The sequence below is a fragment of the Schistocerca nitens genome, chromosome 7 (genome assembly GCF_023898315.1).
Source record: "Schistocerca nitens isolate TAMUIC-IGC-003100 chromosome 7, iqSchNite1.1, whole genome shotgun sequence".
NCBI lineage: Eukaryota > Metazoa > Arthropoda > Insecta > Orthoptera > Acrididae > Schistocerca > Schistocerca nitens.
Window position 1 is genome coordinate 252,078,385 of NC_064620.1, and position 27,029 is coordinate 252,105,413.

At 44.3% G+C, this 27,029-nt stretch overlaps 1 protein-coding gene across 3 annotated transcripts in view; it reads left to right on the top strand.

Moving 5' to 3' along the window:
* Window positions 1-27,029, top strand: part of LOC126195028 (nucleolar protein 4-like) — a 470,193-nt gene that overhangs the window by 427,092 nt on the left and 16,072 nt on the right. The window lies entirely within an intron of this gene.

The window sequence follows — 27,029 nt, forward strand, 5'->3', positions numbered from 1 at the left end:
TTCGGTGGGATTCATGTCGTGCGATCTGGGTGGCCAAATCACTGTCTCGAATTGTCCAGAATGTTGCAAATTTGTGGTAAGTTCCTATGGGACCAAACTGCTGAGGTTATCGGTGCCTGGGCTTGTACACTCCTTAATCTAACTTAAACTTACACTAAGGACAAAAAAGACACACACACACACACACACACACACACACACACACACACACACACACACACACACATGCCCGAGGGAGGACTCGAACCTCCGACGGAGGGAGCCGCGCGAACCGTGACAAGACGCCCTAGACCATGCGCGGCTGTCCAGAATGTTCTTCAAACTAATTGCAAACAATTGTGACCCGTTGAAATGGCAGGTTGTCACCCATAAAAATTCCATCGTTGTTTGGGAACGTGAGGTCCATGAATGGCTGCAAATGATCTCCAAGTCGCCAAACAGAGTATACAGAGAAGTTGCAGCATTAGAAAATTGCAGCGAAATGCAGGAAGATCTGCGGCGGATAGGCACTTCGTGCAGTGAGTGGCAATTGATGCTTAACATAGACAAATGTAATGTATTGCGAATACATAGAAAGAAGGATCCTTTATTGTATGATTATATGATAGCAGAACAAACACTGGTAGCAGTTACTTCTGTAAAATATCTGGGAGTATGCGTACGGAACAATTTGAAGTGGAATGATCATATAAAATTGTTGGTAAGGCCGGTGCCAGGTTGAGATTCATTGGGGGAGTCGTTAGAAAATGTAGTCCATCAACAAAGGAGGTGGCTTACAAAACACTCGTTCGACATATATTGAGTATTGCTCATCAATGTGGGATCCGTACCAGGTCGGGTTGACAGAGGAGATAGAGAAGATCCAAAGAAGAGCGGCGCGTTTCGTCACAGGGTTATTTGGTAAGTGTGATAGCGTTACGGAGATTTTTAGCAAACTCAAGTGGCAGACTCGGCAAGAGAGGCGCTCTGCATCGCGGTGTAGCTTGCTGTCCAGGTTTCGAGAGGGTGCGTTTCTGGATGAGGTATCGAATATATTACTTCCCCCTACTTATACCACCCGAGGAGATCACGAATGTAATATTAGAGAGATTCGAGCGCGCGCGGAGGCTTTCCGGCAGTCGTTCTTCCCACGAACCATACGCGAGTGGAACAGGAAAGGGAGATAATGACAGTGGCACGTAAAGCGCCCTCCGCCACACGCCGTTGGGTGGCTTGCGGAGTATAAATGTAGACGTAGAATTTTCAGTCAATAAACGGTTCAGTTGAGCCAGAGGACCTAGTCCATTCCATTTAAACATAAGGTACACCATTATGAAGCCTCTATCAGCTTGCACAGTGCCTTGATGACAACTTGGGTCCTTGGCTTTGTGGGGTCTTCGCTACACGAACCTAACCAACGACTCTTACCAACTGAAATCGGGACTCATCTTACCAGGCTACGGTTTTACAGTCATCTAGGGTACAACCGATGTGGTCACGAGCCCAGAAGAGGCGCTGGAGGCGGTGTCGTGGCGTTAGCAAAGACACCCGCGTTGGTCGCATGCTGTCAAAGCCCACTGGCACACTGTCGTAACGGATACGTTCTTCGTACGCCTCACATTGATTTCTGCGGCTACTTCCCGCATTGTTGCCTGTCTGTTAGCACTGTGAACTCAATGCAAACGGCGCTGCTCTCGGCCGTTAAGTGAAGCCGTCCGTGGTGAGAGGAAATTTTGTTTTTTCACTTGCCGCCCTGATTTTACGACCCACCACCTAATTGCTTAAGGTTGGTCTTTATTGACCACTTAGCTGCTGCGATCGGTATATGGGCGCTGATATAGCTGAACCTCAACACCAGTTCCCACATCCGATCGCACCGTTGCCCGTGTCCCGCCAAGTGGAGGCGAGTTGATCGTGTTTTGTTTTTGTTTCTTTTTTATTTTGTTTTCTTTTACTTGGTTATCTTTATTTGCTGTTTATCTTTCTTTTCTTTTCTTTATGGCAGCTTTTCCAAGATGTTGTTGTTGTGGTCTTCAGTCCTGAGACTGGTTTGATGCAGCTCTCCATGCTACTCTACCCTGTGCAAGCTTCTTCATCTCCCAGTACCTACTGCTACCTACATCCTTCTGAATCTGCTTAGTGTATTGATCTCTTGGTCTCCCTCTACGATTTTTACCCTCCACGCTGCCCTCCAATGCTAAATTTGTGATCCCTTGATGCCTCAAAACATGTCCTACCAACCGATCCCTTCTTCTAGTCAAGTTGTGCCACAAACTTCTCTTCTCCCCAATCCTATTCAATACCTCCTCATTAGTTACGTGATCTACCCACCTTATCTTCAGTATTCTTGTGTAGCACCACATTTCGAAAGCTTCTATTCTCTTCTTGTCCAAACTGGTTATCGTCCATGTTTCACATCCATACATCGCTACACTCCATACAAATACTTTCAGAAACGACTTCCTGACACTTAAATATATACTCGATGTTAACAAATTTCTCTTCTTCAGAAACGATTTCCTTGCCATTGCCAGTCTACATTTTATATCCTCTCTACTTCGACCATCATCAGTTATTTTGCTCCCCAAATAGCAAAACTCCTTTACTACTTTAAGTGTCTCATTTCCTAATCTAATCCCCTCAGCATCACCCGATTTAATTTGACTACATTCCATTATCCTCGTTTTGCTTTTGTTGATGTTCATCTTATATCCTCCTTTCAAGACACTGTCCATTCCGTTCAACTGCTCTTCCAAGTCTTTTGCTGTCTCTGACAGAATTACAATGTCATCGGCGAACCTCAAAGTTTTTACTTCTTCTCCATGAATTTTAATACCTACTCCGAATTTTTCTTTTGTTTCCTTTACTGCTTGCTCAATATACAGATTGAATAACATCGGGGAGAGGCTACAACCCTGTCTCACTCCTTTCCCAACCACTGCTTCCCTTTCATGCCCCTCGACTCTTATAACTGCCATCTGGTTTCTGTACAAATTGTAAATAGCCTTTCGCTCCCTATATTTTACCCCTGTGACCTTCAGAATTTGAAAGAGAGTATTCCAGTTAACGTTGTCAAAAGCTTTCTCTAAGTCTACAAATGCTAGAAACGTAGGTTTGCCTTTTCTTAATCTTTCTTCTAAGATAAGTCGTAAGGTTAGTATTGCCTCACGTTTTCCAACATTTCTACGGAATCCAAACTAATCTTCCCCGAGGTCCGCTTCTACCAGTTTTTCCATTCGTCTGTAAAGAATTCGCGTTAGTATTTTGCAGCTGTGTGTGTAATTTTCACATATGTCAACACCTGCTTTCTTTGGGATTGGAATTACTATATTCTTCTTGAAGTCTGTGGGTATTTCGCCTGTCTCATACATCTTGCTCACCAGATGGTAGAGTTTTGTAATCGCTGGCTCTCCCAAGGCCATCAGTAGTTCTAATGGAATGTTGTCTACTCCCGGGGCCTTGTTTCGACTCAGGTCTTTCAGTGCTCTGTCAAACTCTTCACGCAGTATCTTATCTCCCATTTCATCTTCATTTACATCCTCTTCCATTTCCATAATATTGTCCTCAAGTACATCACCCTTGTATAAACCCTCTATATACTCCTTCCACCTTTCTGCCTTCCCTTCTTTGCATAGAACTGGGTTGCCATCTGAGCTCTTGATATTCATACAAGTGGTTCTCTTCTCTCCAAAGGTCTCTTTAATTTTCCTGTAGGCAGTATCTATCTTACCTGTAGTGAGACAAGCCTCTACATCCTTACATTTGTCCTCTAGCCATCCCTGCTTAGCCATTTTGCACTTCCTGTGGATCTCATTTTTGAGACGTTTGTATTCCTTTTTGCCTGCTTCATTTACTGCATTTTTATATTTTCTCCTTTCATCAATTAAATTCAATATTTCTTCTGTTACCCAAGGATTTCTATTAGCCCTCGTCTTTTTACCTACTTGATCCTCTGCTGCCTTCACTACTTCATCCCTCAGAGCTACCCATTCTTCTTCTACTGTATTTCTTTCCCCCATTCCTGTCAATTGTTCCCTTATGCTCTCCCTGAAACCCTCTACAACCTCTGGTTCTTTCAGTTTATCCAGGTCCCATCTCCTTAAATTCCCACCTTTTTGCAGTTTCTTCAGTTTTAATCTACAGTTCATAACCAATAGATTGTGGTCAGAGTCCTCATCTGCCCCTGGAAATGTGTTACAATTTAAAACCTGGTTCCTAAATCTCTGTCTTACCATTATATAATCTATCTGATACCTTTTAGTATCTCCAGGATTCTTCCAGGTATACAACCTTCTTTCATGATTCTTGAACCAAGTGTTAGCTATGATTAAGTTATGCTCTGTGCAAAATTCTACAAGGCGGCTTCCTCTTTCATTTCTTCCCCCCAATCCATATTCACCTACTATGTTTCCTTCTCTCCCTTTTCCTACTGACGAATTCGAGTCACCCATGACTATTAAATTTTCGTCTCCCTTCACTACCTGAATAATTTCTTTTATCTCGTCATACATTTCATCAATTTCTTCATCATCTGCAGAGCTAGTTGGCATATAAACTTGTACTACTGTAGTAGGCATGGGCTTTGTGTCTATCTTGGCCACAATAATGCGTTCACTATGCTGTTTGTAGTAGCTAACCCGCACTCCTATTTGTTTATTCATTATTAAACCTACTCCTGCATTACCCCTATTTGATTTTGTATTTATAACCCTGTATTCACCTGACCAAAAGTCTTGTTCCTCCTGCCCCTGAACTTCACTAATTCCCACTATATCTAAGTTTAACCTATCCATTTCCCTTTTTAAATTTTCTAACCTACCTGCCCGATTAAGGGATCTGACATTCCACGCTCCGATCCGTAGAATGCCAGTTTTCTTTCTTCTGATAACGACGTCCTCTTGAGTAGTCACCGCCCGGAGATCCGATTGGGGGACTATTTTACCTCCGGAATATTTTACCCAAGAGGGCGCCATCATCATTTAACCATACAGTAAAGCTGCATGCCCTCGGGAAAAATTACGGCTGTAGTTTCCCCTTGCTTTCAGCCGTTCGCAGTACCAGCACAGCAATGCCGTTTTGGTTAATGTTACAAGGCCAGATCAGTCAATCATCCAGACTGTTGCCCCTGCAACTACTGAAAAGGCTGCTGCCCCTCTTCAGGAACCACATGTTTGTCTGGCCTCTCAACAGATACCCCTCCGTTGTGGTTGCACCTACGGTACGGCCATCTGTATCGCTGAGGCACGCAAGCCTCCCCACCAACGGCAAGGTCCATGGTTCTTGGGGGGGTTTTCCAAGATGTAATGCGTGAAATTGGATATTCTCAGCACTCTCTTGACACTGTTGATCTCGTAATATTGAATTCCCTAACGATTTCCGAAATGGAAAATCCCATGCGTCTAGCTCCAACTACCATTCCGCGTTCAAAGTGTGTTAATTCTCGTGGTGTGGCCGTAGTCACATCGGAAACCTTTTTACATGAATCACGCGAGTGCAAATGACATCCCTTTTATACCTTTTGTGCCCGATGCTGCCGTCATCTGTACAGGGTGAAAAGTATTTAAACCGACAAACTCTATGAGGTTGTAGGGAACATCAAAACAAATATTTTCCTATTTTCCCCCAATGTCATTTTTTCCTACGAGGATTATTTAAACCGTTGGAGGCCGTATAACGCTCTTCAGGTGATAGAGGCCGTATTACGATATTGAGTAGTTAGAGGGAGTATTACGCTCTTCAGTTGTAGGCAACTGCTGTCCACCAGTGTAGTAGTGCATTGTCTCTGTTTACTAATGGAGCGATACATCTGGAGAGAGTACACTGATATGGTTGGTGCGTACTACATAGCGCACCACAATGGACGAGCTGCACAGCAGGTTTATCAACAACAATATCCTAATCGCCGTATCCCGCATCATACGACATTTGATGCAGTGTACCAACGTCTGCGTGAGACCAGGTCATTTAGCAGATTACCTGGACAGGGATGCCGTCGCACGGTAAGAACGCTGCAATTTGAGGAAGCTGTCTTGCAGCATGTGGAGCGGAATCTTCCAATCAGCACTCGTGCAATTGCACGTAACATGGGGACGAATCAGAAGAATGTAAGAACAGTCCTCCGAGAGCAATTGTTACGTCCATTTCACCTACAGCGTGTCCACAACGTGGAACCAGTTGATTATCCACCCAAAGCACAGTTTTCGCAGTGGTACCTGGAGCAGTGTGAAATGCGTCCTTCATTTCCAACCTCTGTGTTGTTTACCGATGAAGCAACGTTCGGGCGTGATGGAGTCTTCAACATGCACAATTCGCATGTTTGGAGTGAGGATAACCCACATGCCACAGTACTAGCGCTCATCAAGTGCGGTTCTTCGTTAATGTGTGGGTCGGTGTTGTCGGAGACTGTTTAATTGGGCCGTATCTGCTACCTAGTTGTTGTCTCTTGGTCATAAAAAAATGGAAAAGTGTTTGTTGGTTTAATTAATTTGCCGCCAGAGAAATCTTCCTCTATCGGTTTAAATACTCCTCATACGAAAAAATGACTATAGGAAAAATATTTGTTTTGATGTCCCCTACAGCCGCCTAGAGTTTGTCGGTTTAAATACTTTTCACCCTGTATACAGGGTGTTACAAAAAGGTACGGGCAAACTTCCAGGAAACATTCCTCACACACAAATAAAGAACAGATGTTATGTGGACATGTGTCCGGAAACGCTCAATTTCCATGTTAGAGCTTACTTTAGTTTCGTCAGTATGTACTGTACTTCCTCGATTCACCGCCATGATTTTATATGGGATACTCTACCTGTGCTGCTAGAACATGTACCTTTACAAGCACGACACAACATCTGGTTCATGCACGATGGAGCTCCTGCACATTTCAGTCGAAGTGTTCGTACGCTTCTCAACAACAGATTCGGTGACCGATGGATTGGTAGAGGCGGACCAATTCCATGACCTCCACGCTCTCCTGACATCAACCCTCTTGACTTTCATTTAAGGGGGCATTTGAAAGCTCTTGTCTACGCAACCCCGGTACCAAATGCAGAGACTCTTCGTGCTCGTATTGTGGACGGCTGTGGTATAATACGCCATTCTACAGGACTGCATCAGCGCATCAGGGATTCCATGCGACGGAGGGTGGATGCATGTATCCTCGCTAACGGAGGACATTTTGAACATTTCCTGTAACAAAGTGTTTGAAGTCACGCTGGTACGTTCTGTTGCTGTGTGTTTCCATTCCATGATTAATGTGATCTGAAGAGAAGTAATAAAATGAGCTCTAACATGGAAAGTAAGCGTTTCCGGACACATGTCCACATAACATTTTTTCTTTCTTTGTGTGTGAGGAATGTTTCCTGAAAGTTTGGCCGTACCTTTTTGAAACACCCTGTATGTGCATGTCGCTATCCCATGTCTTCCGTCACGTCAGTGTATTTTGCAGAGTTTGGCAGTACGTATTTTTCCGAGGGGATGAAAAAGCTGGAGGATCGCTGGACCAAGTGTATTTTTTTTACCAGTCTTACCAGACCACCCTCGTAGGGGTGTCTCACTAGTTTTGTGTAAATACTGTGTGGTATTTAACATACCTACCGTATAATGCTATTTTTTGCGGAAAAATCAGCTGGAGAAGAAGCAAGTGCGTATGTGGCGGTGGATGGTGCGACGAGAGGCGGGAAGGCCTATTAACTCAGAGAACCGGATTCGAGTCCTGGGAAACTAGCGAAACTAGATCTGCCGCGAAAAACAGATTTGGCGACGCACCCGGCATCTCGTTATCCGATTTGCGACTAGCAATTCGATTACCGAAGTGCGCCGACGGAAGCGCCCGACTGGAATCTGAGCACTATGGGACTTAACTTCAGAGGTCATCAGTCCCCTAGAACTTAGAACTACTTAAACCTAACTAACCTAAGGACATCACACACATCCATGCCCGGGGCAGGATTCGAACCTGCGACCGTAGCGATCACGCGGTTCCAGACCGAAGCGCCTAGAACCGCTAGGCCACCCCGGCCGGCTTGCGGTGTTTGACAGTACGTATTTATCCGAGGTGATGAAAAAGCTGGACCAAGTGTATGTCCCTCAAAGGAGATTATGTCGAGAAGTAAGGTGAGTTGTTTACGAAACAAACATTTTGCTTTTTTTACCAGTCGTATCAGACCACCCTGGTAGGGGTGTCTCACTAGCTTTGTGTAAATACTGTGTCTTCTTAAACGTATCTACCGTATAATTCTATTTTTTGCGGAAAAATCAGCTGGACAAGAAGCAAGTGCGTATGTGGCGGTGGAGGGTGCGGCGAGAGGCGGGAAGGCCGAGTAACTCAGAGAACCGGATTCGAGTCCTGGGAAACTAGCGAAACTAGATCTGCCGCGAAAAACAGATTTGGCGACTCACCCGGCATCTCATTACCCGATTTGCGACTAGCAATTCGATTACCGAAGTGCGCCGACGGAAGCGGCCGACTGGAAGAGCGCGCGGCAGGTGGGTCCGCGCGTCGAGCTGTGTTTATCGACTTGCGGCAGCTCTGCCGTGCCGAGCCCCGGCCGCCGGATATGAATAGTGCCGCCTACCACCGCCCGCCGCCTCCCCCAGCGCCGCACAACGCGCCCGGCCGCGTGTTTCCGAGAAATCCGACCGCCCTTCCCACACGACAGACAGATCGATGGAGGCAACCAACGGCCGGGTCGCGTCGCCTCGCGCCGAACACAGCTTTTGCTCCCAACTGGAACGACGGGCGCTGGGCTGCGGCTGCACTGGCTGGATGGACTCTGCCGTAGGCGCGCCGGCGCAGAGGCGGCCTTGGTAGCACATGCAGCTGTGATTGCCGCAGTCACGGTCATCATTAGTGAAATGATTTTAAGGTGCAAATTATGGTCAGGAAAGGGGGGAGGGAATTCCGAAACACATGCAAAAAGTTGCTGGTGAAATATACACAACTGGCCATTAAAATTGCTACACCACGAAGATGACGTGCTACAGACGCGAAATTTAACCGACAGGAAGAAGATGCTGTGATATGGGAATGATTAGCTTTTCAGAACATTCTCACAAGGTTGGCGTCGGTGGCGACACCTACAACGTGCTGACATGAGGAAAGTTTCCAACCGATTTCTCATACACAAACAGCAGTTGACCGGCGTAGCCTGGTGAAACGTTGTTGTGATGCCTTGTAAGGAGGAGAAATGCGTACCATCACGTTTCCGACTTTGATAAAGGTCCGTTTGTAGCCTATCGCGATTGCGGTTTATCGTATCGAGACATTGCTGCACGCGTTGGTCGAAATCCAATGACCGTTAACAGATTATGGAATGGATGGGTTCAGGAGGGTAATACGGAACGCCGTGCTCGATCCCACCGGCCTCGTATCACTAGCAGTCGAGATGACAGGCATCTTACCCGCATGGCTGTAACGGATCGTGCAGCCACGTCTCGATCCCTGAGTCAACAGATGGGGACGTTTGCAAGACAACAACCATTTGCACGAACAGTTCGACGACGTTTGCAGCAGCATGGACTATCAGCTCGGAGACCATGGCTGCGGTTACTCTTGACGCTATATCACAGATAGGAGCGCCTGCGATGGTGTACTCAACGACAAACCTGGGTGCACGAATGACAAAACGTCATTTTTTCGGATGAATCCACGTTCTGTTTACAGCATCATGATAGTCGCATTCGTGTTTGGCGACATCGCGGTGAACGCACATTGGAAGCGTGTATTCGTCATCGCCATACTGGCGTATCACCCGGCGTGATAGTATGCGGTGCCACTGGTTACACGTCTCGGTCACCTCTTGTTCGCATTGACGACGTTACATTTCGGATGTGTTACGACCCGTGGCTCTACCCTTCATTCGATCCCTTCGAAACCTTACATTTCAGCAGGATAATGCACGACCGCATATTGCAGGTCCTGTACGGGCCAGCACATTCTCCAGATCTCTCACCAACTGAAAAAGTCTGGTCAATGGTGGCCGAGTAACTGGATCGTCACAATACGCCAGTCACTACTCTTGATGAACTGTGATATCGCGTTGAAGCTGCATGGGCAGCTGTACCTGTACCTACCATCCAAGCTCTGTTTGACTCAATGCCCAGGCGTATCAGGGCCGTTATTACGGCCAGAGGTGGTTGTTCTGGGTACTAATTTCTCAGGATCTATGCACCCAAATTGCGTGAAAATGTAATCACATGTCATAGCTAGCAGCCAGTCGTAGACTCACCTCAGATGATGTTGCCCGCAGCTGGCAACGAAACGTCAGGGAGAAGTATTTCTACTATTGGACCACGGCCTCTTAGCCCGGAAGTTTTAATTACTAATCACATGTTAGTTCTAGTATAATATATTTGTCCAATGAATACCCGTTTATCATCTGCATTTCTTCTTGGTGTAGCAATTTTAATGGCCAGTAGTGTACATGCAAAAAGTTGCTGGTCAAATTTATTTGGGTTTAAACCAGCTGCATTAAATTTTTTGTCCCAATTACAGAGTTCTGTTGTTGGTATGCATGCGGCGGCATATGTTCCAAAACACCGCGCATAATAATGAGCCTTTCCGATGCTCATACCTCGGGTCCTTTGATGATACAAGATTAGGGTCAAGTGTTTTGGATAGTCGTTGGGCTAGGGACCATTTGCATACCCAACAGAAGGATTGTCTTAGTGTCACTACCCTATGGTACAAGGTCAAAGTATGAATGTTACACAATTCCTCCTGCATAGGCAAATGGAGCAAATCGGTTGGTTCTTTTTGCATTTGATGTGTTATACGTTGGGGTTGACGGGACTTAGGGTGGCACCATTGGTTCGTTGGTGGTTCCTCGGAAAACTCAAGAATAAGGATATTTTTGTCATATTTTCGCTGTCACCAGCAGACTGAAACCCAGCCCGGGTTTCCAAGACGGCTATACACACCAAATGGCCGAAATTTGTGCGATATATTCCTAAAGGCCCGATCTCGAAAGCCTTCAAAATATTTTTGATGTATTTATCCGTTTCCAAGATACAGAGGTTCAAAATTACGCTACTTTTCACGTAAAATCCTGTATCAGGGGAAGTCTAAATAACAAATAACCGTAGCAAATTGCTCAAATTTTAACGATATGTCCACTAGGTATTTATCTAGAAGAGCCAGCTCCCCGTTCTCAAAAGTCTGTGCCCGTTATGTGGGACCCTCCAATAACTTGTTTTTTGGTACCAAAACCCACCCGCGGATTCCGAGACGTGCATGCGCAGGAGATGACTGGTTTTTACATTGTATATCTAAGATCACGATCTTGTACAATTGAAAATTTTTTTCATATCTTTAAAAGGAAACGAAGGGGACCAGCGGAGAAAAGCTCCTACAGGAGCACAAAAAATGCCAATTCGTCCCTGTTAATTTAAAAGACTCCGACTGAAAAGTGGGGTACCACCTGCCTAGTTCTACCTTCCTCAGCAACTTAAAAAAATTTTCCCAAAAATTTTGGTCTGCGAACATATTTTCTCTTTTTTATGCTCAGAGAGGAGACAGTGACAGTGGTAAAGAGATGGTACAGTAGGAAATACTGGAAGATAGTAGACAGTGGTTGTGTTATAGAGAGAACGAAGGAGACAGTGGCAGATTGAGGGAAAAAGAGGGACACAAGTGCAGTGGAACACAGCTGACATTGACAGAACAGTGCTGGGAAAAGAGTGAAGAAGACAGTGCCAGGGGGAGAGAAATACAGAGAAAGTGGAAGTGGGTGAGAGCCAGTGTTAAGAGAGTATATGGCAATGACAACGAGGAAAAGAGAGTTGGTGACATTGAGAAGAGACAGCAGCAATAGGAATGAATGAATTAGATATTAACAGTCAAAGAGAGCAAAAAGGGAGACAGTGACAGTTAGAGGAGCTATAGTAGTAAGACAGAACAAAGTGTACAGTGGCTGTGACGCAGGAGACAATGACGGAGAGCGACACAAGGAGATAATGAGAATGGGTTGGGCTGAATGAGTGAGTGAGAAAGGGCAACTGGGAGTGGATGTGTATGATGTGATGAGCTGGTGGGTGTAAATGAGTCCAGGGCACATATGAAGTGTTTGAATTCACCTAAGTTTTAGCACCAGAGGTCTACGCATCTTATTCAAGTGGGCCGCCTTGTGATGACGCGGCCGCGCGGGATTAGGCGAGCGGTCTGAGGCGCTGCAGTCATGGACTGTGCGGCTTGTCCTGGCGGAGGTTCGAGTCCTTCCGTGGGCATGGGTGTGTGTGTTTGTCCTTAGGATAATTTAATTTAACTCGTGTGTAAGCTTAAGGACTGATGACCTTAGCAGTCCCAAGATTTCACATACATTTGAACATTTTTTGTGATGACAGGAAAATGTAGAAGGTGGAGCTCTGTCATTTCTTGATAACGAAACTTGACGACTGGGAGCCTTTACCGGATTCTTCTTCAGAGCAGCAATAGAGTCATTAACCGTGCAGTAATTCTTTCTGATACTTTCGCCAACACGGTGTAAACCATGTGCAATACGTGTCACATGGTTGAGGTTGGGGTATATGCTAAGAGGATATGGTGCTTGAAGCCTGACTTGTTCGTACCTTATGCCCGTGGCCAAAGTTTCGTACATGAGTCGCTGAATGATTGCTTTATCGAGCAGGAATTTGTCTTATCGAGTTGGTACATTTCAAAAAGCATAGGTTTTACCCATTCTCCAGAGAATGGAAAAACCAACACATTAAGTATATGTTTGCAGCTCATCGGTAGTTTAAAACGAAATCCATTTCGTATTTACCGACCGCCTGTTACGTTTTCTCTAAATATTCTCGTAAACAGGCTGTATGTAAGTTTTTGTCAGAGTGCTGTCATCCGGCATTGACCTTTGTGTTTATTTCTCAAGAAATGATTTGAATGCAGCATTATTTACCTTGTGGATTGGAATTTATGATCGGACTAGCGCCATGGCAATATCCACAGTAAACTCAACCAATGACCAATGCGTTTCAGATTCTGAAGCCACGCCGTGTATCGGAGTACTTTTATTAGGTTTTGACTTGCGAATTTCAGTGTTCTTTAAATGTTTATTGTTCTGAATGTGCTGGTTAATTCTATTGCATTGATGCTTGTCATCAGTTGCAGTATTTACTTCGCAGAATGATGACATCAGTTTCGATAAAGTGAGCCTTGGATTCTTGTGAACGTTTACTTCGCTCCAGACCTCAACATCCAGCTTCACAACCTTCTCTGGTTTCGACTTTCGAGGAAGAATGGGCTACCATTCCACCACAGACTTAACAGGTACCTCACTGAGTGTCCACAGCGGAATACAAGTCGTCTGAAAGGCGCAACGCATTTTAATGGCCACTAATAGTTGTCCAGATACTGTTGATCGGATAGTGTATGTTTTATAACGGAGGTCGTTGGTGATGCGGGACACATCAGTTATGCTGAAGTGAGAACGGTAGTTGGCAAACCACTGGTATGGAGACCTGCACGAATCCACCATTAGGACTGATGAGTGGCATGGAGCTGCAGTTCAACCAATCAGGCACCTCTGAGCACTGGTGCCCAAATGGAGCGCAGACAGTAACAAGTTAAAGCTTTGTTTTGGTTCTTGAGTCAGAGTTATGCCATCTATAGCAATCCCCCTAACTCTACGAAGAGTAAAAGACTTCTGTTGCTCTTCCTTGTTCTTCTCCTCCTGCTGCTCCTCGTCATCATCATCCTCATATTCACCATTTAAATTGTCACCAGCATCAACCTCACCGCTAGCGCCCTCATAATTTTTTTGCCCTTCATACAATTAGAAATACCTGCATTTTTTGAAGAAAAAATATTAATCTGCTGACTGTGAGGTCTCTCACAAGCAGCTAAACGCACCGGTCACAAACTGAGATGGAAGATACAAGTGTGCGAGAAGAAACAAATGCTTTTCCAGTAAGACGAATGGTACCTCACGTTGTCTCCCAGCAACATTTTATGCTACCATTTATTCCTTTTTTCATGAAGCTGTTTTATAGTTCGCAGAAACTTCTGATGGACACATTACAGTTGAACATGACCGCCAGTCAGCCACCGATTTCGCTGTTTATTTCGTTCATTGTGAATTTAGTCTGCATGCTCACAATTTGTAAATGCCGTTTAAGTCACTGAAGCAGTTTACGAAATAAGGTTTATTACCCGTGATAGTCTGCAAATGGACAAGCATTTTGTGGTATGCACCAGCGCTCGTAAATTCATAATCAACAGGGATATTGAAAGTGAATGACGCTTGTAACTGTTTGCAGTAAAACTTCTTGTGCAAGGCGGCGGAGGACGCTGTCAACGCCTCTTAGTTACTTCCTCAGATACCGAAAAGATGCGGAAAGAAGAAAATAATCAAGACCCACAAATCATCCCAAATGAACTCAGCCACTAAAGCACAAGACCGCCTAGAGCTGAACAAACTTCTATCTCTTAAAACCCTATCTCTACACAAAAAGGGCAGGAATGAAATATGTAAGTTAATAAATGAAAACTTGACAAACACGATAAAATGGTTCAAATGGCTCTGAGCAATATGGGACTTAACATCTGAGGTCATCAGTCCCCTAGAATTTAGGATTACTTAAACCTAACTAACCTAAGGACAACACACACATCCATGCCCTAGGCAGGATTCGAACCTGGGACCCTAGCGGTCGTGCGGTTCCAGACTAGCGCCTAGAACCGCTCGGCCACTTCGGCCGGCCAAACACGACACACATGCGCCTAGAACCGCTCGGCCACACCTCTGGCGGTGTATTCGACTCTAAACACTTTATAAGTACCACGTTTGCTTACATTAACATGGTAGTAACGTTGTTAGACTTTTGTTGATTGACATAAGTCATGTTAATGGAAGCTGAACATCTTCATCGTCCGAAGAAGACGTTGTATCGCTTTAGTAAGGCCGAACCACTTTTGCTGACGTCATACCGTCAGCCGATGTGGCCGAGCGGTTCTAGGCGCTTCAGTCTAGAACCGCGCGATCGCTACGGTCGCAGGATGGTTGTGTGTGATGTCCTTAGGTTAGTTCTAAGTTCTAGGGAACTGATGACCTCAGCTGTTAAGTCCCTTAGTGCTCAGAGCCATATGAGTCATACGCGCATACCACGCCGCTACAGTGTATCTGCTACACCACTTCTCACGCCACTCGTCACGTTTACCGACGACTGTGGCGTCTCGAAGGGAATCCGCTCACAAAACTTGAAATAAAATAAAATTGCGAAATCATGATAACATCTGTCCCAGAACGATTGGGTTGACGCTAGGAGGCCCTAGAGGTTATCCATTCATTGCCCTGGCTGAAAGGATGGCGAGCTGTCTGCTGGCGCCAGGGCGTTTTTACGATTGGTAAGAAACTGCGCAGTAAACGGGGTTTCAAAGCGCGTGACTTGATGCTCACATGATTTAGTGCCCTCAGCCGCGTCCGACCAGGCGTTTCTTCTAAGCGAGGCGGCTCGAAGCAGTGGTGTTGATAGCGGCGTGTCGTGGTCGGAGCGAGATGCAGAAGAGAGGGTTTATTGTTAGCTCATGCTACTACTCCCATACTCTTACCCTCGTCGTCAAAGGAGCGGACGCCACTGGGGAACAGCCATTTCTCAGTGCACTGGCCGTTCTCAGACCCTAACAACGGTGGGCGACAGTTACTACAGCAACGTTAAAATTGTCCTAGCAAGTGGAGACTGCTAACACCGAGCATATGAGTTGATGCTACAATAGAACGGGACTATTGCTGTGAAGCATTTTATTTCAAAAACATACGTATTTAGTTATTGTCAACCTCCGTATACTCCCCTCCCGTATCCCTGCAACGCTCCGTACGAATTTTCCATTGAAGGAGACAGTGATCGAAGTCTTCCCCTGCGAGATCTTTGATGACGCGTGCCGCTTTTTCTTTCACTGCTTCAACAGGCTGAAATCTTGTTCCTCTTAATCCAGAGTTGACCTCGGTGAATAGATAAAAGTCAAATGGTGCTAGGTCAAGCGAATAAGGGAAGGCAAACAGTCGACTTCGTTTTATTTGAAGAGTTTTGGGAAAATGTAGCTCATGCGTAAGAGAGACGGCGTGTAGAACGCTAGTGCGAGCCATTCTTCAGTACTGTTCGATTGTTTGGGATTCCCACTTTGTCGGCTTAAAGGAAAACAACGAAGCAATTCAAAAGCGTGATGCCAGATTTGTTACCAGCAGTTTCGATCAGCACGCGAGGTTTACGGAGATGCTTCGGTAACTCAAATGGGCACTGTTGAGAAAATCTAGAGAACCGGCATTTGAGCCAGACTGCAGAGCTATCCTACTGCCGTTAACAAACAAGAGAAATTAGGGCTCTTACAGAAGCTTATAGACAGTCGTTTTCCCCTCGCTCTCTTTGCGAGTGGAGGGGGAAAGGAAATGACTATTAGGTCTAGTGGTACGTCGTACCCTCCGCCTACGGCGGCTTGAGGAGCATGTTTGTAGATGTAGATCTTATGACCTCATTTCAAAAGACACTATCCATTTCATTGAACTGATGAATACTGCTCTGAGGAACCCCAGATATCACTATGACCTTTCTGGAAGGAGATCACGAATCAAGTCACACAACTGAGACGATAATAGTGACGCATTTTAATTAGAATCCGCTTGTAAGGAACGCTGGAGAAAGTCTTCTGAAAAGCTGGAAGTAAGAAATCAGTTGGAGATTCCCTGTCACTGGCACTCATTACTTTGTGTGAATAAAGAGCTGGTTGTGTTTCAGAACCAACGATATTTTCCGAATCCGTGCTGTGTGGCAATAGAGCGTTTTCTTCGAGGTAATTCCTGATGTTGCCGGCCGGTGTGGCCGTGCGGTTATAGGCGCTTCAGTCTGGAACCGCGTGACCGCTACGGTAGCAGGTTCGAATCCAGCCTGGGGCATCGATGTGTGTGATGTCCTTAGGTTAGTTAGGTTTAAGTAGTTCTAAGTTCTAGGGGACTGATGACCTCAGATGTTAAGTCCCATAGTGCTCAGAGCCATTTTGAACCTGATGTTCGAACATAGGCCTGTTCTTTTTCGCCAATTGGGTTTCTTTTTGATTAATCACTGTTTAAGACAAAGAATACGTCCTCGCAACCTAGGACAGAAAAGCAGACACGCCACAACGCGTCATTATTGCTCAAAGTAGGTGATTCCTTGTAACGTTAGCTATGAAAGTATACATGAAACTCCTTTGAAATGTCTTCGATCTATTGACTGAATCAAACATAACTGATAATGTAGAATGTTTCTGCCTTGCCCATGTCTCGCCGTAGACTCATTTCTCTCACTGTGGCTAGCAAACATCCACACGTTAGGAACAGAATTCTGTACTCTATATGGACAGTGATGGAATTTCCTGCTATTGCTGAGAAACAGACTCATATGTTAGGATCTTTTCTACTGGATTCGTCAACAACATTGGAAGTCGAACATCGCTACGTTTCTCTTGCCTGCCACGAACGACAGACGTCACAAACGGAGCAATGTTTAGTTACATGGCGTGCACACATCGTACAAAGCTATTCTGAGGTAGCGGAAGTGTATGCGGTCTGTTATGGCTACGGCAGTCCAGGAAGACTGGTGCTTCTTTCAATGTAGCCCCACCGTCTTACCACCGCCATTCTCATTTCTTCTGGAGTTATGTAAACATAATTTATTGAAAGAAATCATTGCGTGGAATGAGAGACTGTCACGCACTGTAGCAGCTAGGATACACCAGTGTTCCTAAACATCGTTGCACTATTTCATCATTCACATTAAGTCTACATCTGGGAAAAAAAAACCTGACAAGCTTTAGGGACAGGTTCTTTACACCAAAACAATAAAATGGTGTCTTAGTGAACCAAGGACTCTGAAATGCATAGGCCTACCACAAGAGCATTGAACACTTCTTCGTCTTTGATACTGTGAAACAGTTCTCTTCTACTTCAGGCTCTTTGCTTTCCATATTTTGGGAGGAGGTAGAATGGACGAAGACAAGAAAAAACATTTAGTCAACGTGGGCTCTAAAATTTGTATCTTAAGAGCTATTAGCGCTTGTTCAGTAGAAGAAATGTGTTTCGCACTAGCGAAGATGAACAGTCGCCTGTAGCTGTTAAAGTATGCATTTTAGACTCGATTTTAACTGGACATATTTTCTGGATTTGGGCCATATTACCTCCTCCCAATATATGGGAAGCAAAGTCCTTGCAGTAGAAGAGATGTGTTTCATTGTATTGAAGATGAACAAGTGCTCATAGCTATTAGGGTATACATGTCAGAGCCCATGTTTACTAGGGATTTTTGTCCTGTTTTGGTGTAAGGAAGCTGTCTCTACAGTCTGTAGCTGTTTTTTGGGACATCCTGTATATCTACAATTACATACATACTGTTAAGTGCTCGGTAGAGGGAACTTCCCATTGTACCACGTGTTAAGACTTTTCCCACCCCATTTCGTGTATACAGCTCGTTGAAGAGTGATTGCTTAACGCCTTTGTGCGGGCTGTAGTCAGTCTAATCCTGTGTTCGCAGCCTCTACTGTTGGTATTATATTCCTAGATTCACCGCTTAAATGTGGTTCTTGAAATTTACTAAGTAAATTTACTAAATCTTCCGTCGATTCTTGGTAGACTAACCTTATAATAAATGAAAAGCGCTAGTCTGCTTTTGTTCTACAGTATTACTTATGTTAACCGATTTTCGGCTTACAATGCCATCTTCAGACTTTACTGACTATTATCGCCAAAAAAGTTACAATGTTTGTAAACGACATTTGAAAAGATGTGTAATGTCGTGGAAAAGACGTTACACATCTTGATTGAAGCTGAAACATACAGCAAATAACGTCTTTGACAGTGTGGTCATAATGCAGTGAAAATTAAAAAGTTGGACAGTAAATAAATTTATGTGGTTCATTTATTTAATGCAAACTGTTACATAGGAGCAGTTTGAGTATAATGTTAATGATTTTCCTGTTTGCTTCTTTTATATTTGTATATTGTTCAACTTTTTATATTTTGAAATGCAGTACCACCACACTCTCAGAGATGGAAATTACTGTGTTTTCGTTCACACTCCTCCGTTTTCCTGCATTTATTCGTTTCTGTTTATCTTATAGATATTGCTTAAGTTCCTCATATATTCTGTAGTTACAGTGATAATTCTTTTAATTGGTTTGTGTATCACTGTCCATATTTGATGCCTCCTGAAGTAGCCTTACCAAGTACTCATTTTATTTTACTGGCTTTGTTTATTTAATTTTTTCCTATTTATTCCCTTTATAATTTTTTCTGTTCAGCTTTTTTCTTTACGACCACTCCGTCAAAGATCATAGGTGCTGATTTTGGTTTCATTGTCGACTTATAGGTATCTGGTAATAGTCGACTTACTTGATGCGGACTATCATTACAAACATTTAAAACAATTCCAATCAATGCGGATAAACACTACTCGACACCACAAAATCATGAACTGAATGAATAAATCTGTAAATGTGGGCAATGTTCTCGCCATAGCTCGTTAAAAAATATTTCACTCTTCTGACCTCATGGCCACATTTGGCAAGTCGCGAATGTATTGCACTGGTCACATGAGACACGTTCAGAAGAAAAAGATTCGTTTAAATGAAGGGAAAAAATGACGGGTTGATATTTTTGTAACCAAGTATAAATAAAGCTACAGCAATATTTTCATTTCTGATTTATCAGAGATGGAAATACAGCTGTTGGTTTATTTATTGCTGGTTATACACGGTATAACCAGTATCAGTGCAGACATTTTTATTTATGGTACCTTAACGTTAACACACGTCAATGTGTTGACTGTTTTTTTAATGTGTAGAACAGTCTTTCCACAAACACGTCACAAATAGTACGACGTGATGTTTTCTGCAGGGTCGTACTGCACCACTAAATGGACTGCGTCTATCATAGACTAACCGTTTTGCGTCCACAGTTCAACACCCGACTTGCTGCCCAGAGGAAAATAAGCATTAATGGCACGCTGTTGCCAAATGTGCTTGGAAGTACTAACCAACCTAAAAACATACGACTTGTAATGGCTATAATTATTAGTCTGCTGATGAGGTAAATACTGAAGTAATGTTGTTCAGTACACAGTCCTTTGTCACCAATAGAAATATCTACTCTTACACCCATTACATCGTGCTGTAAGCCCGTCGTCTCCCCGAGCAAGGATGGATTTAATTGAAAAAAAAAAGGCAGATGTTTTGTTAACATGGGTGTGAAGATGTTTCCAAGATTTCATTGTCGATATTGAAACATCGATTTTTAACCTCCCGGCATCGACATTTCGTAAGTATCTATGATCATCGAACACACCCCAGTTTGTGATAACTCTGAGCACCGTCGTGCTAGGAGGTAATGTCAGCTATTCATCAGCCCCTTAATGATGTATATAGGTAAGTGCGCCAATCGCACAGAGACTTCTCGCGCAGCCTGTACTGGGAATGAACAGTTGATGTGTGCTGTAGCCACACGGGCGGGGAACAGGTGCGCCTCCTCCGCTGAAGCCCCACTTGTCAGGTAGCGCTGGTACCGATCGATCGGTTGCTATAGCGACGGCACGGAGCCAGCTACTGATTTTCTGCTACACGCCTTTTTCTTATGTTTCCGGGGCGCAGTATTTCCACGCGGGCGTGAAGCGACATCGCTGATATGTAGCGCCCTGTTTTCGCGCACAAGTAACGGTTGGACGGCAAAATCCAACACAGTGAGCCCCAGAAACCATACCGGAGGAATATTAAACAGAAGAACACGCATCTACGTATTATTTTCAACTTAAATTTCCCAATGAATTGTGTACGTAGCAACTGCAATTAGTTTATATCACTCACACATATTCCCAAGTGTTATGATCAGGCGATTTTATTTTGGCCCTGTAAGTCGCAGTTTCGATTCAGTAGTGATTTTCAATGTATCAGCGTCAGTAAGGCTCCAAACGGCGACTTAATATATGGGAGGAAGTAATTGCAGTATTGCACACATTTTCGGATTTGTCCCGTCCAAGTGTGATTTCCCGTGCGCAGAAAACCTGCGAACTGCATTAGTCTCTTGGTGTCTCATTTTACGTAAACCGGTGTTTTCATTAGCTGAAGTCCCGTATTTAATCCCCGTTTGTTTATCAGTCGTCAGATAAATATTTAAAAGCAGAGTGACAGGTTGGAGGTATCTTCGACATTGTAGTATTCAAAGACAGCAGTTGAACATGGGTGGGATACGAAATCGCTCACCATCTGACTAACGGTAACATCTCAGTTTTCCCCCGAAGAGATTTAGTGATTTTGTTGCTGTCCTGTTTAGGCTTGCCATCCGTTGGCAAAGAAAAACCGTCCTATTTATTACAAAAAATGTCGATGTTACGTAAGTAGACTACTTGCTTTAAGTCTACAGAAAAGTAGTGTGGTTACGAAGAATTTACATTATTTAAGGTCTTTTGTGATTATTAGTCACTACTAAGATTATATTCTATTTTTGCCATGCGCCGGTATCAACCAAAGCCGTCTTAACACCGGATCGAACTGATTTAGGGAAATTACACAAAATGCATTTTGTCTAGTCGACTGGGAATCTGAATTTCCGAAAACGAGCCCAGTGCATTCAACACTGATCCAGCTCTCTTGCTGATTAATTTTATAAGCGTTGACAGTAGTTTGTTACCAATGCCGTATTTGCTTCTTTAAATAAAGAAGTAGTGAATTTTTCATCTGTCTGGCCATAATTGTCCGTGATTGCTGTATTATTACTTAAGATATTTCAAATGTGTACCCGTTTCATTTCATTCATTTAAAACTTCGTGAGTACACTGAATAATAATAATAAAAATACAAATTTGGTTTGTTGCGACAGATATGGACGTGTGATTTCACCTACTGCTTTTTAATGGTTTTGAGGGAAATCGGATCCGCAGTGGCCATGAATTTAAATACTCCATGTTGCCTTCAACTGATGAATTTATTTATGCACTATTTGAAAATTTTGGCCTTGGGCCATTTTGCAGGACCATTTTTTACGGAAGTGTTGTTCGATCTTCAGTAACTCGATTATATTTTAGGTTTAAGTAGTGACTAAACAGAACACAGAGGTGTCGTATGTAATAAAATAGTACACAGAACATAGATTGTGTTTTATGTAATAAAATAGACACACATTTGTTGGCTGTGTAGCCACCAAATTCTGTGATGACTGATATTGGCCCCAATGATCTGCAGAAAGTGCTGTACATTAAGCAAGCTTTTAGAGTAATACTTTTCAGTGGTAATTTGATATGTATGATTAAAACGTTCCAACTAACATAGTTGATATGGTAGTGCATCATTAGGTCTTGTTATGACTGCTTTAGAGTCATTCTACGGTACTGTGGCGAGGGAGTTTAAATGTGTATCAGGATTGCAGAGAAACAAAAAATTAATTACGTATCTTTATTTCTGGAGTTGATAACTCAGTTTTATGAGCTCTCCTCGTAGATGCAAAGATGCATCTTTGAAATACCTATCTAGACTAATGGAAGTAGCAAATAATAACTTTCGTTGCTCATTAAGACATTGTGTCATTTCGTTTAAAGAATACTACTAAACCTCCATTTCTTTGAAGAATCGAAGTGACATGTGTAAAGCAGGTTCAAACTTCTGATAATATAAAGCAGGTTCAAACTTCTGATAACTTAGCAAATGAGTTAATGGGTTAAATATTTGATTTAAGCATGCAAGCGAGAAAGAGTTTAGAAATGGTTAGAAATTATGTTACTAGGGTTGTTGGAAGTCACTAAATGCTATCATTATCAAACACTGGATGAGTATAGTGTACGTAATTTGAGCTCTGTTTTAAACGAAAGCTCAGTATTTATGACGTCACATTTCTTGAACTGTGCGTCGTACAATGATATAATTTTGCAAGCACATTCAGTGATATACGTGGACACTATCTGCAAAATGTATTGCGAATAGTTTTGCTAGTAAAGAACTAATAAATTAAAACGTCAGTCCTGATGCGCCAGTTTTACTACATACCAGCCAAAACGTAATAAGCGACAAAGTTTTTTACCTTTCATCGTTTTGTACGGGGTGTCAGCGAGAAGAAGTTTTGTTGAGGTTTGAAATTGTGTGTTTAGTTTATAGCAAGTCACTAAGTGCTCTCATTCACAAATACTGGATGAACAGAGTTAAGGATAAATTGCGCTTCGTGTGTTATGCCGCCTGGTAATATACAGTGTGTCCCAGAAAAACATCGACAAATTTTAGGGACAGGTCACTTATACAGAAATAAGTAATAAATGTCTATTAAACATGGGCTGTGAAACTGCTGAACAAGCTCTTGTAGCTCGTAAGGTACGCGTTTTAGAGGCCACGTTTATTAATAATTTTTTTCTTTCTTTGGTCCGACTACCTCCTCCCAAAATATGAAAAGCAAAGAGCCTGCAGTAGAAGAGATGTGTTTCATAATATCGAAGGTGAAGAAGTGCTCATTTCTCTTAAAGTGTGCCCTTTAGTACCCTTATCCTATCCCTGATATATGTCTCTCTCTCTCTTTCTATTTTTTTTGTCACTGTACACACAGTTTCTAAGTTTAATATGCGACCTTAACGTAAGATTGTACCTATCAGTGAGTAGATTCCGACCGCACTTTAAATTTTTAAGTTCGCTCAGTAATTAAGTGAAATAGTGAAAATCAAATTTTTGTTGGCCCCTGCAACTGGAAACGGCTGACCGTATTTCGAGTCTGCCATTTAGTAACATAAAGAAGGCTGCCAAGGAAAGCCGCAAGTTAATAAGAGAACAATCCTCAAAAACATAAGCATCTCACAGTGCAAGCACGGGCTGTTAATTGTATTGGAAGAAGCACGGGCTGTTAATTGTATTGGAAGCAAAACACAGTTTTAGTGCGGTGAACAGGCATCTCGAAGATACCAACACAAGCCTGCTGTCTAGAATGAACGCGGAGAGCAACAGGTCGGCCTGCGACGCCGCAGCTGCGCGGCGGGCGCGTCCCTCTGGGGACATTCTGCCGGCGTCGGTTGGCAGCCCTAGCGGGGAGACCGCTGGGTTGTAGGAGGATAGCAGAAGCTGCGCGCTCAGTCTAGTGCGCGCTCTGGATGGGCGAACAAGTGCCGCGTGTAGCCGCCGCAGGCGCCGTTGCGATGGCGACGCAAAGACCTCCGGACGGGAGACGCCGTCCGAGGAGGATACCGTTCCTCACCCGATGGCGCATGTGCGCCGATTTCGTTAACCACGGCCTCTCGTACAAGCAGGTCGCGGCCAAGTACAATGTGCACGTGAACACCGCGAAGCGCCACATTGATGCTCTCAGCGCGTTCGATACGGAGCAGTGGAAGAATATACGCGTCGATTACTGCAAGATAGAGCTCTTCGACGAGAAGGTGCCGGATCCGCCGCAAAATGACGACGCCACGGTGACTGTAGAGGAAACACAGCGGCTGCCCTGCAGACGCCGCAGAGGACCGCTTCCGGAAGGCGACGACGAGTGCCGCATAGTTTTCGAGGGATACGCCAATACTGACGCCACACAGAGCGGCTGTGACACTGAGGCACCGATCGTTCACAATCAAAGCGACGAAACCAACGATAGCCGCCCGGCCGCTGAGAATCCCTCCGCATCGGACTCAGCTGTACCAGAACCTCCGGTTATCCGCCGCAGGGGCCGGGCGACGCGTATCTCGACGGGGCCATCTCTCGTGGCTATCCAGCAGCAGCAGCTACGGGAGCAGCAGCAACAGCGGATACAGCAGCAACAGCAGCAGCAACAACAACAACAACAACAACAACAACATCTACAACAACTACAGGAGCAGCAGCAACAATATCTACAACAACAGCAACAACAACAACAGCAGCAGCAATATCTACAACAACTACAACAGCAGCAGCAACAACATCTTCATTATCATCAACAGCAGCAGCAGCTTCTACAACAACAACAACAGCAACAACAGCAGCAGCAGCAGCAGCAGCGGCAGCAACAACAACAACAGCAGCAGCAGCAGCAGCAGCAACAACAACAATTACAACAGCAGCAAGCAAAGGCAGTAACATCTGCAAATTTTTCGTACTTTGATTGGGGCAATGGACAGCATTCAGATGGTTCAGGAACCTCTCATAGTGTTGGGCACTACCCGGCAATTCAACAAGCAGCCTTTGGTAGTACTGTCGGAGCACAGACTCAGGCGACAAACGCGGCCACAGGAACGCCGAGCAGCTATTCTGTACCAACCTGGCAATTTGCACAAGACGGGAACTACCAGGGACATCTTCCATTGACGCACCACTCCAAAATGACCAGCAACTCAAATGTTGACATTTGTAACAGACATGAGGCGAAACAGCAAAAAACACATCTGTTTGGTGATGTTTTCCAGCAGCCAGTAGCTGTCAAACAAGAACAGAGTCATTTGTACGCTTCTAGAAATCCGCACGCATCTTCTAGCAATGGTGTTTCATATCATATGACTCCATCGGAAGCTGTTCGTGGCTACAGACCGGCGAGTAGAGCAAGCAGCAGTGCGTATGTAGACGCCAGAAATGCTGAATTCTTGGCGGGACTTGCAAATAGTCTAGCGCCTGCTATTCAGATGACTGCTGCAGCTGCTAGATCTATTGCGAGGCCTCCACTTGACAACAAGGATCATCTCCGTGACTGGATGGACACTGGCGACAGAACAGCACTTTCACAGCATTCCGTGACTAACACTAATGCCTCCAATGGAAATCAAAGCAGTGTGGAAACTGCTATTGCACCATATAGAAAACAGACGGGAATGATCCAGCCGTATGCATTGGCAGAGGGTTATCCGTACCTGCCATCATACCTCATGTCTCCATTGAGCTGGATGCAGTACGCCTCCACCAACTGCTACACTCCATACGACACACCTTTGGCAAGTGATGAAAGGTCATACAGCTTATTGAATGGCTCGAGTAGCCATTCTCAAGTTGACGTCAAGCCGTTTACTTACATTTCGTCCTGGAATGAACAATTCACCAATTCCGGGATGAACAACTTTGGCACTCCATATTCCCACACTGAAAGTGATCAAGGAGGTCGTCGAGGTCCAATCCCAGACACTGAATCGAATGGCACCCTTGTTGACACCACCCCAGAATGGGCAAGGCGTTTGGCAGCAGGTGGAGTTACAGTGACACCTGTTTCTTCTGAAGTGACCTCCAAATCTCCCCAACAGCAGACAAATAATCCTGGCGATGGTACACAGCCTCTCGACTTTAGTCTTCCTCGTGTCACAAATCAGCTACCATCCTTTTTAGATGCGGGAAACAGGGAAGCCCAGCATACTCGTGAGCAAAATCACCAGTGCAGTGAACAATGTGTAAACTCTAGCACTGGCTGCAAGTGGCAAACAGTATGCAGCGATGCTGGCATATCGTCAACTACTGAGGTAGACGATAACAATTCTGGCAGAGAGTGGCTTAATGGCCAAACCGTACTAAATCATCCCCAATCTCAGGTTAATTATCCATCCAACACGAACAGGGAGAATGCCGGTGCTCAGAAAATGGATGAACATGCTCTCGGCACAGGAAGTGTCAGTGTGACGCATCGATGTGCAAATGGTACCAATAGTGTTGCTGTCACAATCTCCTTCCCACCTCAGACAAGTTGTAGTACTAAGGAGCAGGATCTGAACAACAACATTCTGATAGCTAACACCCCAAAAGTTTGTGGGCAGGGAGCCTCACGTGAAGTGACAGCCTCCGGAAGCTGTGGCGATTTTACAATGAGTGAGGCTTCACACTCAGACAGGTTCCTTCAAAATACATCAAGCAATGTAACAAACTGGACCCAAGAGAATAGTTTTGTGGAAGCCTCTGTTGAGAGAATGGAGAAACAACCAGTTGCAGGCAGACATATTCAGTTTGTGCCAGATCCAAAGAGAAGCCTTCTTGGCTTTAGTAGAAGATACTCCCGGTGTCCTTCAAATACTGGTCACTGAGTTAACCGTGTTTTACTTTCTGACTGTAAACATTTGGTATGTTTGTTGGTGATAAAGGTGATGTAATTGTAGCGGTGTTGGTGGTGAAAGCAAGTGAATGGCCATAAAAT